The 16,566-nt window shown below is 35.4% G+C and overlaps 1 pseudogene across 1 annotated transcript in view; it reads right to left on the bottom strand.

Moving 5' to 3' along the window:
• LOC129735880 (uncharacterized) overlaps window positions 1-16,566 on the bottom strand; it is a 49,428-nt pseudogene that overhangs the window by 13,806 nt on the left and 19,056 nt on the right. Inside the window, exons 7-8 of the transcript XR_008731791.1 lie at window positions 15,659-15,721; window positions 12,009-12,134 (exon numbers count right to left, since the gene is read on the bottom strand). The product of XR_008731791.1 is annotated as an uncharacterized LOC129735880 (transcript). The remainder of the gene's footprint in view (window positions 1-12,008; window positions 12,135-15,658; window positions 15,722-16,566) is intronic.

Here is a 16,566-nt window from a genome sequence, read left to right as displayed (position 1 = left end):
TGCTGTTCTTGGAACAAGTTTCCCTGTTTGGGGCTGTTAGCTATTTCCAATATCCTGTTAAAAACTGTAAGGTTTTGTAACCCAAGCCAGTAGTTTGAAGTTGGATAATTTTTTTTTCTCTGTTTCTAAGGGTTGCAACAGTTAGGCAACATTTTGGCAATTAAAAAAAAAAAAAGTACTGTGGATAATTAAATGAAATCTTATCATATGTATATGTGTCTGAACTTCATCTTAGTGCCATTGCCTTAAATGGATGAGGACTCAAGACCTACCATTACAAATTCCCCATGGCAAAACCAGTAGTTTGTGGAAAGTATATGGTCAAGTGATTAGAACAAAGAATTGAACTCCTGAGTCAGACCTAACTCTGATTTTCATGATTATGTCTATACTTGGGGTCCAGGAATGCTTCCTAATCTTTGCTTTTGTGCAGGTGCCCTGCCCCAAATCAGTCCCATGTCAAGTGTAATGCTAGGAAAATCCAGGTACACAGACTAGAAGGGAGCTGTGGCACATTTCCAGTCTGCCTGATCAGATGGAAGTACCTATCCAGGTGCTTACAGAGCATCCATGCCATACAACTTGGACTCAGCCTGTGTGACTTCAGAACCTCGCTTTCCTCTCTGGGAAGCTGATTCCTATTTCTCTCAGGAGAAATGTAATGAGAAATTCTGTAAGGTCCTGGGATAAAGCTGCTACATAAATAGCTAGTACTACCATTACTTTAGCAACTAAAATGTTAAAGATGCAGTAGTTCTGTGAGATCCATAGACTTTAAAAACTCCTGTATATAAACATATATAAAATATATACCCAAATGTATTAGCTTGTGATTATTAAAAAGGCACCTTGTCAGTAAGTTCTGATTTTTAAGATATTTCTGTTTTGTAAGATGTTCCTTTTCCACTTCTTTTTTCTCCTCAGTCATTACTGTTTCAGTCTCACTTTGCATTGGCAGATTGGTCATTGTAACTTCTTTTTCTTCTACTTGCAGTGCTGAAAATTGAAAAATAAAGTCTAATGAGCACACAAACTGGTTTTAGTTTCCTGTAATGTTTTTATCATTCAGGAAAAGAGAGCATCATTGACCAGGCATGCTGTATCAGAAATCTGAAAGAAACTAAACAACCTCAAACCTTCCATTCTCTCTCTGCACAGATTCATATATGCTACTTTTCCAACTGTAAATTATATTCCACAAAGAAAATCTGAAAAAATCCAAAGCTGAGATTCTTATTCAGTTCTCTCCCTAGTCCTTCTGCTTCTTCACACCTCACACAAATACATATTTCCTCTTCCAAGAGACATTTCATCCCTGTTACATTTCCACAGCTTTTCACACACACACACTGGACATGAACCTGGTAAATCAAATACGTTATCCACCCATCTGTTTGAACAGAAATTCCAAGTTTTTCGTAGTGTTTTGTATTGAACCCTAGCCCTATCCAGATCATGTCCTCATTTTGTTTTTTCAGCTGTAGATACATTCCACTTTCTCTCACACACACATGCTGGTAGTTATGTGGCTAGTTCAGAGGTGTAAACACCAGAGTTAAAGAAGAGATAGTATTGCAGACACATTGCAGTATCCGGCCTTTTTAGATAAAGAAAAGTAATTTTATCTACCTACTATGAAAGCTGCAAATGAAATTCACTGTAAATATTAATTACTACTGAATGACTGCAAAACCAGTCACATGGTCAAATTCTCCTTACACACATGGATTTTATATAGATATGTAGATTTCAGTGACAATATACCTGGGTAAGCGGAGAGTTTATAAAAGCAGAATCAGGCCCATTGCAGCTATACACAGAATGGGCTAGATCTCAAGCCATGGGATAATGGCAAAGAACAAAGCAGCTCTAAAGCCAGAACATTTGATTCGCAGCTGCTTGAAATATAAGCATAATAGGGCTTCTGTAACCCTTACTGGTACCCTCATTGACTGCTGGGACATGGCAGGGTAGAAAAGACCATGTCTACAGACTTGCCACAATTAGAAGATCCCCAGCTCTTGGGATGGTCCTGTAAGGAATCAGTGGTATTTCCAAACTGCTGTTCAGTATGGCAGTCCAAAAGAAATGAATGACAGTTGCACTTGTGCTTCCTGTAACATTTGCTGTGAAAAGATGGTGAAACCCTCCCACTTTAAAACTAATGCTAAGGGCAGATAATTTCTAGGCATCAACCGTATCAGTTTTAAATATATAAATTCTCTCCATTATATTTTTTCAGCTCACTCCTTTTCCTCACTGCAAATCATTACCATGTTTTTGATTCGATTGCTTTAGTCCCTTCTGTGTTTTGATATTCTTTCTACTGTGTTTTTATTTACTCCTCTGAAGTCTTTGTCATCACATGTATCTCTCAAAACTATGCTCTTCCTGGATGAAAAGAATGTGGAGATGTGGAAAGCAACCATCAACTGGATTAAAATTCAACTTTTGAAGATCCGTGAGACTTCTGCCCCTTTTCAAAAGCACCTCCAGCTGATTGAAGCCTGTTGTTAATACAGGAGGAGTCTTGATCAATATCTTGATCAGAAAAGTCCATGCTATTTAAACTGCATTTCATATCCTTCAGCTTTAAAACCTCGTAAGATTTTATTCAGTTTTTAATACAAAACTGATAGGAAACACTATACACTAATGTAATAACCATCAGTGCGTTAGTGCATTGAAATTTTTGCTTTTCAGCAGTTGGAAATGTATAATTCTGAGTATTTATTCCTGTTACTCATTCAACTAACTGCAGAATGATGCTCTAAAGTTTGCACCCTCTTTAAGCCGACTGAGGCTAATGAAACAAGTTTCTGCCTGCTCTTGATCAATCCAATGAAACCTGGGTGAAGGGCCTAGAAATTATTGCTTTCTTCCTTCCATTCAATTTAAGTTCTTATGTGCCTTTGATTTTTTACGTTACTGTTGTTCAGAGTAGGACACCAGGGCACCCCATAGCCATAAGCCTATTGAATATTCTCCACTGTGAGCTTCAGCTTTCAACAACTACCCTTGGTACATATGCATGGTCTTCGGACTGCCTCAGCACAGGACCATCTGTCATGATTGCATGGTGCCCCTCCACAACTGGGTCGGATCCTTGCCTGAGGGCATTAGGTTCCAGACAATGCTGGTTTAGATGAACAGTTTGGTTAACACTACAAGGGCCATCTGTTCTACAGGAAATCCTTTCTCTGTGTCATTAATGAAGTGTTCCCAGCACATAACTATATATTTGTCTCCTTATATACACTTTGATGTAATAGGAATTATGACAGCATGTTATTTGCAAATGAATAGTTCGTAAAAATGCCAAATTTCATTGCATAAGTTTGCTTGATACACCTCAGTACAGATGAACACTAACCACATATGTGGCAGAGGAAGTAATTGCTTAGCTAGTGTTTCAGCATGGTTACAGCACCTCAGTACCTCAGGCAATGTAAAGGAACTGAAACTCGCCTTGATTTAAACCTTGCAAATAAACTCTGTTGCTTCCTGGAAAGCAATATATGAGTCCTATTGAACAGGATTCCAAAATTTAAATTTGGTAAGGAATTTGACCTCTGTAGTATAAGATAGGATGCCGTGTATCAGCATGGTGATTATAGAATTACATTTCAGGGAAGACCTTTAATATATTTCAGATACGTAATCAAACACATAATTAATTTTTAGCAAATTAAGCATGTCTAGAATCTAATAACTAAAGTTTTTCGTGTTCACTAAGATCTTCATCCATTGTTCAAACACACTTAGCTTTCAGACACTGTAGCTGTAACTTACTGATTAGGAAAGAGCATTCTGCAACTAATCTTTTGGTAACGTCTCCCTGTCCTGCCAATCTCATTTTCATATTATGAGGTGAAAGTTAGAAATACAACACATCCTACTTATCTCAGTACAAAAAGCTACTTATAGCTATATTACTAACAATATTATTACTACATGTCAAAATATGATTAGATTTCACCCTCAACAAGACTCCTGGTTGCCTAAAAGGTTCTAAAACTAAACACTGTTGGCTGAACAGCCACCAAGGCCTGGAGATGGATGAAGATACAATGGCTTTATAGACTTGCTCAGAGGGCTTGGTAGGTTTTCGCTTATGCCTAATGTAGAAGAGTGTTGTAAATATCAGACACAGTGACCTGTCTGGGAATCTTCCATTTTGGGGAATTTCAGGAATACTCTTTCCTCTGTCCAGAAATTACAATTACTTGAGCCATTTAAAAAAAAATCTAGAACCTTAAGATTTACGTGCTAGCCAAAAGTTACTGTCCTCTTTTTTGGATATAGTCATAGCTTCCACTACTTAAAATATAAGGGGTATCAAAACGGTTTTATAAATATCAGTTCAGATCATATAGAAAATTCACTCATTTTAGTCTACTTAAGCTCAGAAATATTTGGCAAACTTGAATGAGCCTCAACAGTATTAATAGGAGAGGTTTCAACCCTAATAAATTTTTTCCCCATTAATTATGATATTATTATAAAGTTTTGTGATAATAACAAGTAAATCTTGAAAAAGAAATACTAAGGAAGAAAACCATTCAGTGTGTACTAAATATTAGGAGTTAAAGGATGAATTTAGGCAAGTTAGAAAACAGAACGAAAACAAGAAATTGAACTAGAGACATGCGGCTATGAAACAGACTTTGGGGAACTGTGGCAATCTTATTACCTGTGACACTATTTTTGCTATTCTATTGTACCCTTCCCATCATGATATTACTTGGATATGAATTATTTGCTCTAAGTGAAGAAAAGAATAAAAACCACTCAATAAAAAAAACCTCGCCATTGAAAGGACTAGCTAGAATGGTCTAACACACTTTTCCATCTCTAGTCTCCTATTCATGTAATAAACACTATTTCTTATTGCATATATACCCAGTTTTATCAACAGTGCAGTATGCAGTCATCAGCTACCACTGAAACAGAGTATAAACAGATATCCTATTATTTTCAAAACCTTAATCTATAACAAAATGGATTTTCCAGTGTAAATATAATCCCTATTTAGATACATAAAAATTTCTAGAGATGAATGCAGGTGTCCTGCTCCATTTACAAAACAAAATTACACAACCAAACCTGCTGCAGTACAAACACTGAGTAAAATATCAGCTAACACCATATGTGTACTTAATAGTAATTTAATAGTAATTGAAAACTAGTTGAACTTTATTGAACGTGCTGTTGTGTGCTCCTTCAAACCTGCATCCAAAAATTAAAAAACCTATACAGCAGAACCTTCCAATACCATTTAGTGTTTTACTCATTAACAGTAGATTGTATCTTGAAAGCACTTCAGGCCATGCAGTCGCAGGGTTTCTGAGAGGCACCCCCCCCCCCCAGGACCGTAGAGCTATGGGCAGGATTGCTAGGTGAGGCTTGCAGGATCAATACACTACTGATCAGTATCAATACAAATCCATACAGCTCTAATAAATTAATTTTTAATTCACCAGGTTAAAATCCTATTATCTTTGATGTGTCTTAAAGCACAACAGCAATTAAAAAAGGCTGTAGGCCCTAGAAAGGACAACAGTATGAATACTAGTAACATACCAAAACTATGGTTATTATGGATGAGATATTCTTAAAAATTCAGCTAACAAGGAAAAAACCAGATTGTGAAATAGCAGCAGTAAACTGGTCAAAACCAGTATACAGCCAAGGATAATGGAAGACAGAACAGGAGAATCAGGTATTAAAGGAACACAGAAAAATGTAAGCTGTGTTTCAAACTCCTCAAAACATTTCTAACGCAAGAACTAGGCCAGGTAATTTTAAAGGTGAAACTATATTCAAGGGCTCCTTCAGTTCCTCAAGTATATTCAGACAGGTACAGACTTGGTCAATGGATAGTGGATTTTTGATATACTTATAACAGGAAAATTCACAAAATACTAGAAAAAGCAACAGGAAAAAAGAATTTGCAAACACAAAGATTATACCTAATAGAGTTCTGGAAAACCTGAAATTCTTATTTTATCAAATTCTACTAGAACAAAAGAGGAGATCTAAAGATCTGTCCTTAAAAGGACAGAAAAAAAGTTTTGGAGGTAGCGTGGAGGCTGATTTTCTGTTGAAATTTTACGTTGCTACTGAGACTGAAATTTTATGTTGTCGCTGCTGAGATTTTACTGTATCATTAAAGCATTAGGGCAAGTAGACATCTGGGCAAATGTCAAAGCAGTAGTTAAATGATACTGAATCCCTTAAATATTAAATTCTTGATTAAAGAATATTCCTCTATGCCTATAACATTTTTGTGCCATAAGTCTAATAACAAATAGATAATTACTAACTGTATACTAATTTTTTGTTTCAGTAAAAGCAAATACCACTTTTAAACATCACACATATTTCAACTAACCTAGATGTGCTCCAGTTCAGTTTATCTCAGCATATGGCTTGTTCTCACCACATGCCATAGATTTCCAAATCTAACTATGATTAATAGGATATGTCAAATAACTGTTGAAGGAAATCCAGCTTCAAAAAGTGAGGCTGATTAACATATTGATTTAGACATTAACTTCTAAGCACTGACTTTTTTTTTTTCTCCTATTATTTGAAGTTTTAGGAAGATCAGGGATATCAGCAGTGCTTTACTCAAAAAAAGGCATTGTGAAACCTAAATTCAATCTAACCTTAAGGATAATACAACAATTAAAAAAATCCTTTGTTCTTATAATGGTTCACTACATTTATTCAGCTATTAGAATAAAAATATTCTGCAAAAGTTAAAGAATCCACAAATATGTATCTCTCTCTACATTTTTGAGGCAATTACTTTCTAAAACTATTAAAATGTAATTCATAGCAGAAGAGAAATCCAGTTTAACTGTCCTCACACCTTTGGTAAATGACAGGATGTAATAGTAAGTACAGATGACAAATTACATTTTTATTTGGTTATATCACATTCAGAAAACTTATACTATAGTGAGGTTTTAAATAGTTCAAATAACTAATGGAAATTGGTTATAGATTCTTAATTGCTAATCATTCTTATGAAGGAAGAAAGAGCAATTTTTAAAGGCAAACTTTCAAATGCTATTAAAATGTTAAAGCTTTTTTCCTTATTACTCTCACATGTTCTTTACTTAAAGGATTCCAAAGTTGGCAACTGTACAGAAGGACTTACAAGAGTAAATCTTTGGAAAGGAAGGATGACTTCTGTAAAGCAGACCACGCTGTCTCTCCATAAATCAAAGAAGCATTGTTGATCATTCAGGATGAAAAAAGGAAAGCATAAATGGAGAGTTACTCCCTAGACATTAAGAATAACACAAAGACATAAAAATTTCTTACAAAATCAGTTAGGCCACTGGCACTGGAATCCCTTCCCATGGCATTTTAAATGAAGCTAAAATTTCATGAAGGACAAATGAAGGCCTTGAGTGAACTGCTTTGTGGAGTTAGTACATTTACTTGACCATGGGCATATTTTAAAGTGTTTGGGAGATAGATTACTTCTGAAAATTACACTAAGCACTAAAACCACTTAAAAACTTAGTTATGTAGTCATGTATACTTCATTTGCAGACTGTTCTCTATTCCAAAAAACATTTCTTGAGATTTCAACGATTTCTTAATATCCTGAGTACTGACAGCTACAATGTAGTAAGATCACTTTATATATATATTTATGTTTGTCAGATTCCCTTCAGCTGTATATATTTATAATGCATACATTATTGTTCCTTGAAGGCTGGGACAAGTTAAGTGCATACATTCACAAGAATAAGCAACCCTACCTCGTATCAGGTATAAAACCATAGAGGAACTAGAGGATCTCCATGAGAGGTATCTTAGTAATTTCTCAAGAGCCTCCTAGCACCACTTAGGATCCACACACGATTTTCCTGAGAGTTACTAACTCAGATGCCAGCTTTACCCAAATGCCCTAGCAGCATTATAAATTCTGCTTCTATTTCCACAGTCCCTTCAGGATCACATCCTACTTAGTTAATCTTGATGAAGTACAGGAAATATTTTTTACATGTGGATGAACATGATTCTCAGCTTAAGCTTCAGAAAGAAAAGTCTATTCAATACCTGAGCTACCTTTTTTTAAAACTTGCTGTGTGAAGACACTGTTGTAGCACAGTAAGTTGCTGGTCTTCTGCAATACTATGGCCTGTGCATAAGGTAGAATTTGTGCTGCTTTTGGTCTTGAATTATGCCAAATGGTTTTCTGTCTCTGTGATTCATGTAATGTATTTTTTTGGCAAAGCACTGCTGCCTGTGGGAAAAACAAGGATTTGAGGTCTAGTGTTCAAATGTTTTTCAGTATTTTTAGCTATGTATGGGGTAAAATGGTAATAAAGGGATTTATTTCTTCAACCAGACTCAGCCAAACAAACCCAGAGTTATGCTTACTCATAATTACAGCTGTCAGATATGATGCCCTGTGATCTGCCATGCTCATTCTCTCTAGATTAAAGGGCAAGGAACAGTGAGTACATGTTTCAGTTCAAAGGGATAGTGAGTAGAAGATAAGGACCTAGTATAGTAGTGATGTTACTTAACTCCATATAGATTAAATGGAAAAAAAGACTACAAGTGTATAGTTGTAATGAAAGTAGACTTATTAGTGCAGTGTAAGGGAAGTATTTCATTACTCAGTTAAAGCACAAATGTAGGTTTAAGAGAAACCAGTGGAAAAAGAGAAAAACTAGTCTAAGACAAATAAAATAGAGGTATAACACAAGCAGAGCACTTTCCAATACTAGCTAATAAAATCTATATTTTACTTGGAAAATAAAGTTAATTGCATGTTTTTTTCTGTGCCACACCTAGGACACTTTGCACTTTCGTCTTGGTTTCTTCTCTCTTCTGCTGCTGCTAAAAGGAACCACCAAGAGATACGAACAAAACTATAGGCATAAACTTTTGGAAAAAGTCTAATATTAATGAACATTATAGTTTATTGAAAAATTGTATCAAAATGAGAAATGAAGAATTCATCTGTGGATGGTATATTCAAAAGGCACATGACTTTTTCCAGATTTAAAGCTAATTGTATTAGCACTTTGATCTGTGACAGTGAAAAACAGTTCACCATCTGGGGACATAGTAACTAGAAAGAGAAATACTTACACTTTTTCTTCAAAACCTCTGTTGAATATAAGCTGGGACTGTCAAAAACAATAGAAAGTGACAGCAGCTCCTTGGCTTGCACAGAGTTGTAACAAAGCCAGTCATTTCTGTGTTACTGCTCAGCATTGCTCACAAATTTGTACTACTCAAATGACAGGAAAGCAACAATATTGTTTACAGACAATGAAATGAAACTGAATGTTGATAGAATCATTAAAGATGATAAAAGGGGAAAATGTAATGAATTTTTTCCCCTAAGATTTGTTCCAGGATTTCACTATTGATTCAGTTTTGAGTACTTTGCTACTTGATTCTGCTTTGTAATTGTTTATTTTCATCTAACATTGTTACATTTTCCAGGATTTAAACCACTAGGAAATGTCACTTTATATCACTAACATTTTTATTTATTGTCAAAATAAATAAATCAAAATATGCAAATTGTATGGTAACAGAAAATATTACATTATGTAATAATCTTCACAAAATCCTTTAAAAAACTTGTTAAAACTCGAAGATCTTTTGAGAGCTTAAATGTTCAATTCCAATCATATGTCATGACATTTATATTTTCAGATTCAACCTTACTTACAAGTTACTTTTTGCATTCGGTGTTCATTCCTCTTTCTCTTGAGCACTATGTACTCTGAGAGTGTTTTTATTCTCTTGCTTGTCCATCTTTCATTTCCACATTTGTATGCACTCAGAGTACCAACAAGAAGTCTCGGTGAGCAAAGCATTTAAGTTCTCACTGAATCTACTCCTTCCTTGATGTTTCCCCAAGGATAAGCATTCTATTTTCAATGTTATTTCCCATGCAGTGTGCACATTACTACTCTGACTTACCTGAATTAAACGCATTACTGCTGTGCATTACATTCCTTTGTGCTTAATAGTGATTTGTTTGAAAATATGCAATGAAAAGATGAGGCCATAAAACGTTGCATGTTAACTAATATTGGGTATTGCAGAGTAGTCAAGGTATCTTCATCACATTTCACAATTAGTTGTGATGCATGCTCTCTGTGTGTCGGGGCACTTAAAGACCTTAGAACCAACCTCCCAAATATGTTCTAGATGTTTGACAACAGTGTGCTTGATTTTAGAATTAGGAGGAGAGGGAAGAGGGAGGCCAAATCTCACTCAACAGCCTTTGCAAAGATTGGACTCCCATGTACTCATTTGTTTTGAACTCAGACTATTACTACATCCGTGCAAAGAAAGGTTCCCAATTCATCCACAAAGATCTACTTAGATGAAGCATTTCTAGGTAAAAACCAGAACTAACTCTGGAATAATAATAAAAAGAAGTAACATGTCCAATAATTAATATTTATTTAAAAAAAAAATATTTTGAAAACTTATTTTTCTCCTGAAATAATAAAAGCTCTCTAATGTCTTTTGTAATGTCTGTCTAATGTATTTTTAATATACATTAAGGATATATCAAAATTGACTACTTAAGCTTTGATGTTAAATGTCCCACTGGGATTTTTAGAACTATCACAACTCAATTTGTGACTTAAAATGATTTTTCTAGGTGCCTCAGCTATGATCCAGAAGGCAATCTGAGCTGTTTTCATGTTACATATCAGTTCAGAAACAGACTACAAAGCTGAATCAAGCTTCAGTTATATCATCTCACAATAATGCCTTCAAAAGCTTTGGTAAATATACAAATCAGACTGTGTAATTTTTAATGTTAGCTGGGATTCTCTGCTGGCACATTCTTATCCCAAAAGATTTTTCTTGAAAGAGCAAAGTCTATTCCCTGGCCTAAATTTAGACCATCAAATTTTAAAATCTTTTATTTATAATTTCCTAGTTCCAATACAATCTTGCTTACATATTCAGGTTACATAAATTTTCTTAAAATGTGATGAGAATTATAAACCATTTTCATTATGAAGGTGCTTCTTACAATTTATTTAATAGGCAACTTGTTTGTTTTTTGTTTGTTTTTTTTTTTAACCTTCACAAACTGATTTGAAAGACCTACTCTGCAACATTATATTTTGGTTTTTTCTCTAATTTTCAAAAAATGCAGTCCTATAGTACTTAGCCAGACTCACTGAAACTGAAAACTGAGTAAGTACTGCGGGACTGGCCCCCTGTTAAAAAGGCCCAAGGCACATGGTGCTGAGATTAACAAAACAAAGTAAAGCAGCTATGACTTGGCACAAAGTTTGACAAGCTGCAGAAAAGCAAATGTTTAAATAACTGAAGTGGTACTGATTTTCTATTCACAACCTTTTCTCTTCTAAACAGTATCATATTCTTTTCCAGCACATTTAGATTGCAAGTCAAGCTGTGTTTTATTTTTTATTATAATAAACCCAGTCAGTTTACTGTAACAAAGACATACTAGTGGTGATCAGTGTGAAAGCCAGTCCGAAATCAGGCTAGGAAAAAAAAAAAAAAAAGTCAAATGGTAAAATAAAGGACCAGCCGTCTGGAAAGTTCCTGGATCATGTAAAAAGAAAATAAAAGGCAGTGTTCTTATGAGACTAATGCAGAATACAAAAATATTTTAAGACAAAACTCGGCATCATCGCCTATGACATTTGTAAACAGCAGCAGCAAATCCTTTCAAATAATGTTGCATTTATTAAATATTTTCCAAGTCCTTCTAAAAAAAATAGTAGTGTTTTCTTAAAAAAATATTTCTAGTAGCATTGTTTACATCTGTTCCTCTCAAAATACAGTAAGAACAAAATTAAACTGTACTGTATTTTTACTATCTTTTTTCACATGTAAATAAACTTCCCTACTTAAAAAATAAGTTTACTCAATCTATGGGCTATTAAAAGTTTTTTGCATATTTTATTAGATTTGCAGTAAATGATGGTTTGCAAAAAATAATGTATGCATAAATATCTTACCAGATTTTTATCTAATAGTCTTTCATTTTCAAGTTCTGCCTTCATTTGTTCTTGCATTTCAATCAACTCAAATATAAACATGTTAGAATTAATGTTGGATTTCATATCACAAACAGGCATAATTCTCTAAAAATCCTTTCTAATGACAGTCTCCCTGATCAACAGACTACATGTAGATGTATGCATATTTTTGTATTATAACTGCTAACAGATAGACATCTTCACTTTGAGCTAGATAATTCCTTGTGGTTTTTAATAACGTCACAAGAGTCACACATGCAAAGTTCTTTTGACAAGCAAAGTTGAGTGTGATGTCACAGGAGGCAGGCATTTTTCTTCCATTAGAAACAGAAACTTCAGTGACCTAAACTCTCAGGAAAATGGATATTTGTGGAAAGTTGTTACAGTCAAACAGCAGTTGCAGTTCGGAACCATAGAAGCAATGCCACTGTTCTCTTGTAAATTTGTAGAAAGAAGTGCAGACATCTATATTATCTGCAGCAAGTTCTAATGTATCCTTGTGAGGTAAATATTGTCAGGCAAATTACACATCTAGTCTCACCGAGGACAAAGGATCATGCCTAAAGAGCAATTTAAGCAGAATTTCTTTATGAATTCTTGAGAAGTTCCAGAATCAAACTCCCTTAAACAGTTACATTGCATGGCAAAGCTTCCTTGATTCTAATGGGTTTGAGCTGTCTGGGACTTCTGTCAGAGCTACTGTCACTAGGGAGTTGAAAGTTAAACATCTATATTTCTCAGTGTCACCAGGAGCAGAGTTTGTTACTTACCAAATTTGCATTTTGAACATATTTTAAACCAGACAATGCTGAGTACAACACTGACATTAATTTTCTTTCATAAAAATGGAGAAATGCTTCCCTTCAGCATAATAACCTAGAAGCTAGAATGCTCAGCCACAAATCAGGGCAGCCGACATTGTATGCCGCTGGGAGTTTTATGGGGCTTGATTACAATATCCGAAGTCATGGAAAAGTAGCCTAACTACTCCTCTATGATGAGAATAAGCCACCAGTTCTGTTCAAGCTGTGCCATTGGACACAAAGAATATGAAATTCATGAGACTAGATACAGAATACTCATGCATGAGCTTGATGACATACCAAAGCTGTGACTGCATGAGAAAGGGACAACCTTGTGTTTTGACTTGCTAGTTCATTTATGCATTTTACATTAGACCATGAATTTCAAGAAAACAGTATACAAAACATGCCTCCCCCACCCACCCCTAAATCCAAGCAAAAATACTCAGCAAAAATCTGAAGAATGAGAACAAACTATAGAAACGTCCCTTCCTCTATGCTGAGCATCCTAACATGCAGCCTAGAAATTATGGCTCTTCTATGCTTGTTCTCCCTGTATCCAGCTTTAAAGAGAGTATTTTCCCACCAGAACACAGTGTAAACTAGCAATTAAATCATTGGTATATGGAGCTACAGGTTTGAAGGTCCTCAAGTTCAGAGATCAGAACCCTGGGAAATTGTTCCAGTCCTTATGAAAAACTCAGTCCTTGTCATCCCTTATGATGCTTTGAGAGAAATTAGAGAGAACACAGGTAGTGCACAGCTTGGCTGCCTGGGCACAGGAGGAAGATCCAGACTCCAAGTACCACCTACAAGAAACCAATCTGATTTCTAGTTAGTCCATGTAAGAGACAGTGCTTTCAACATGTTTCATCATCATTTACTACTGACTGTGGCCGCTTTGAATCCCATTTTTAAGTGTTAACTTTTCTTTATTCAGTGTATGTTAGGTACTGGTGTCTGTATCAACTTTGTGAACTCCACTTCTGGAGTGAAATGTCCAACTGCTGGGCACTACAGCAGTGTGTGCTTTCATGCCCAGCTCCTCTTTGTAAAGATCAAAGCTTTTTAACCACAGAATTTAAGAACAGAACATCTTTCAATGGGATGGAAGGGGGTGGGGGGTGGAGGAAGAAAATAAATGTATTTTTTTAGAATAGTAGTTTTTCTTTCAGGAATGGAAATACAATTAGACTCATTATCAGAATTAGTATGAGAAGAGGAGTGCTCCAAAGATTTCTCACAGCACTTCTGTCCTACAATTTAGCTCACCTGACAGACTGCAGTGACTGTGAAGGGTTACCTATACAGGTAGCTGTACTGGAGACAGTTTGGCAGGAAGGGGCATGATCCAAATTAACACAAATGTAGCACTTCCAAATCACGTGAGAGGCATACAGAAACAGAAAAGAGTTCCTATGCTGATGCTCAAATCCACTGACTGAGGTCGTACCTATGGGCAGATACTAGATGTAAGACAACGTCCTCCATTATATCGAGATGAAGGGAAGGAAAGGAAAATATAGAGTAAGTTTCAGGAAGATTTTCTTGTGAGTGAAAAGATCAAAAAAATGTACCATTAAAAATACTCTTTCAACTTTGCAAACGAACTAAGAAGAAACGTTCAGTACAGGAACAGATGACTGGCCCTTTCTTTCCAGCATAATGAGACTTCAAACTTAAGTGGGATTCCTGAGCATTGCCAAACCTAGATAGAAAAAGAGAAAAACTAACAGAAGACACATACCTTCTTTGATAGACTACTGCATTAGACAGGCCAATTAATATTCCACTTCTGCTTTTGGATTTCATGTACTGAATCCTAACGAACCTACCCTTTCAATGCTACTGTAAAGATAAGTAGGTATCACGATTTTCGGAGTGGGAAACTTGGTCATAGAAGAGAGATTCATCTAAGGTCACACGGAAACGCAATGAAAGGGATGATTTGAGAAATCCAGTGCCTCAGATCCCACAAAAAATATATATACTTTTTTAAAATATGAATTTGCATGAGAATTTAGTAATTATGGAATAGCTTATAGAAGCATCACTATCACTTCCCTTATATTTCTCCACAAATAAGGGAGTTACCTACAAAACATTTTGGAAATAGGTCACAGAAGGAATGCTTGTTATAGGAAGTTCTGTGTCTATTTCTTAATTTTCAGAATGAGAACTATACGCTGTAGAAAAAAGTCACTTGAGAACTATCACAAGATAGGAAGCCCACTGGAAAGACACCTAGATGTTACCCTGGGAAAACACTGAGGGCTGTCAACCTTTTATTGAGATAATATATTAGTTAACAAACATTGGTGTTGAAGAGTTTTTTTAAGAAGTTGACTTTTATATCTTGTTCAGCTATTGTTTTGCTCTGATAGCATATAAATAATAATTCACATACACTAACAGCTCTACCCAGGAATAGTGGAATGTTTAATAAGTCACAGGTTACAAAAAATAACCATTTTATTTTCTGAAGTTATTAGCTATTCACCTATACAAATCTTTCCCTGCCTTCAGAAGCTTAATGAATGTGTTACTTTTTTTATTAAAGTATTCAATCATTTTACTGTAGTTTACCAAGGTTCAGAATTTTCACTGTGTTTTAACAACATTATGAAATATGACAGGATGAGAAAATCAAAATCACTATATTCATTAAAGGAATACCAATCCATTGTTACTCTACAGTGAGTTATACTACCATAAACCAAAATGTAACATAATTCAAGTTAAAGTAAGTTTTCTAACATTATTTGGACTATACACTTCCATCATTACTGTTCTGCCCAGCGTGTAGTTTACAGAAGTAAAAATTACCGTACCTTTTGAACAGTTGCTCATCTGTGTCCATTTTTGATTGCATTCTTTGAACTTGCTTATCTAAAAACAAGAGGGGAAAGAGAAAACCCATGAAATTATGTGCCTACATTAATGTATTCAAAATGTTTGCTTCAGCTCAGTCTCTAAACCCAGCGGAATGCACCAGGGATGAGAGTCCTGGCAGAACTGTGACCTTCACCACCGCCCTTGACATTCACAGCCTTCTTCCTGCTGTTCAAGCCGGCTGGTCAGATAGAGATGAAGAAGTAAGTTCAAGAGCCAAGTGTGACCGAGTGCCCACAGCTTTTCATTAATACTAATTCTGGACATCCTTGCTGTTAGTCACAGCCAATACAAAGTGTTTTAGCAGGTGGTTCTTTATTGCTCATACAAAACTACCAAAGATAAGAAACACCATTGAATCAGATGATAAACAGGAATCAGGAATACTGTCTGTGTCAAATTCATCTCGCCACTGTTAAAGGTGATACTGGGTCTAATCTATATGGACACAACAAGGCTCAATAGCCAAATTCTACTGTATTGCCATAGTTGCTAGTCCTCCATTAAATATTTCACGCTGGCAATATATGAGAAGTAAGCTGCAGGTAAAGACTGTACATTGTACTTAACACAACCCCCCTCTCCTTTTAAGAACTGTAATAAAGCAAAGGTATTAAAACTAGCGATGGCTTGTTTGAGAGAAACTGATCCCATTAGAAACTTCCACAGAAACACAAAACTAACTACAGGAAGAAATGCACATTCAGATATTTTGCAGAAGCTCAAAAACTACTAGAGAGAGAGAGTAGGTTTTAATACGGTTCCTTTAAGATAAAATAGTAGATCATAATTTAAAAATACAGCCATCTACATATGACACTTTTCTATTTCAGTAACTTTAC

This window comes from Falco cherrug, chromosome 4, assembly GCF_023634085.1.
Source record: "Falco cherrug isolate bFalChe1 chromosome 4, bFalChe1.pri, whole genome shotgun sequence".
Lineage (NCBI taxonomy): Eukaryota > Metazoa > Chordata > Aves > Falconiformes > Falconidae > Falco > Falco cherrug.
This window is presented reverse-complemented; position numbering and strand designations above follow the sequence as displayed.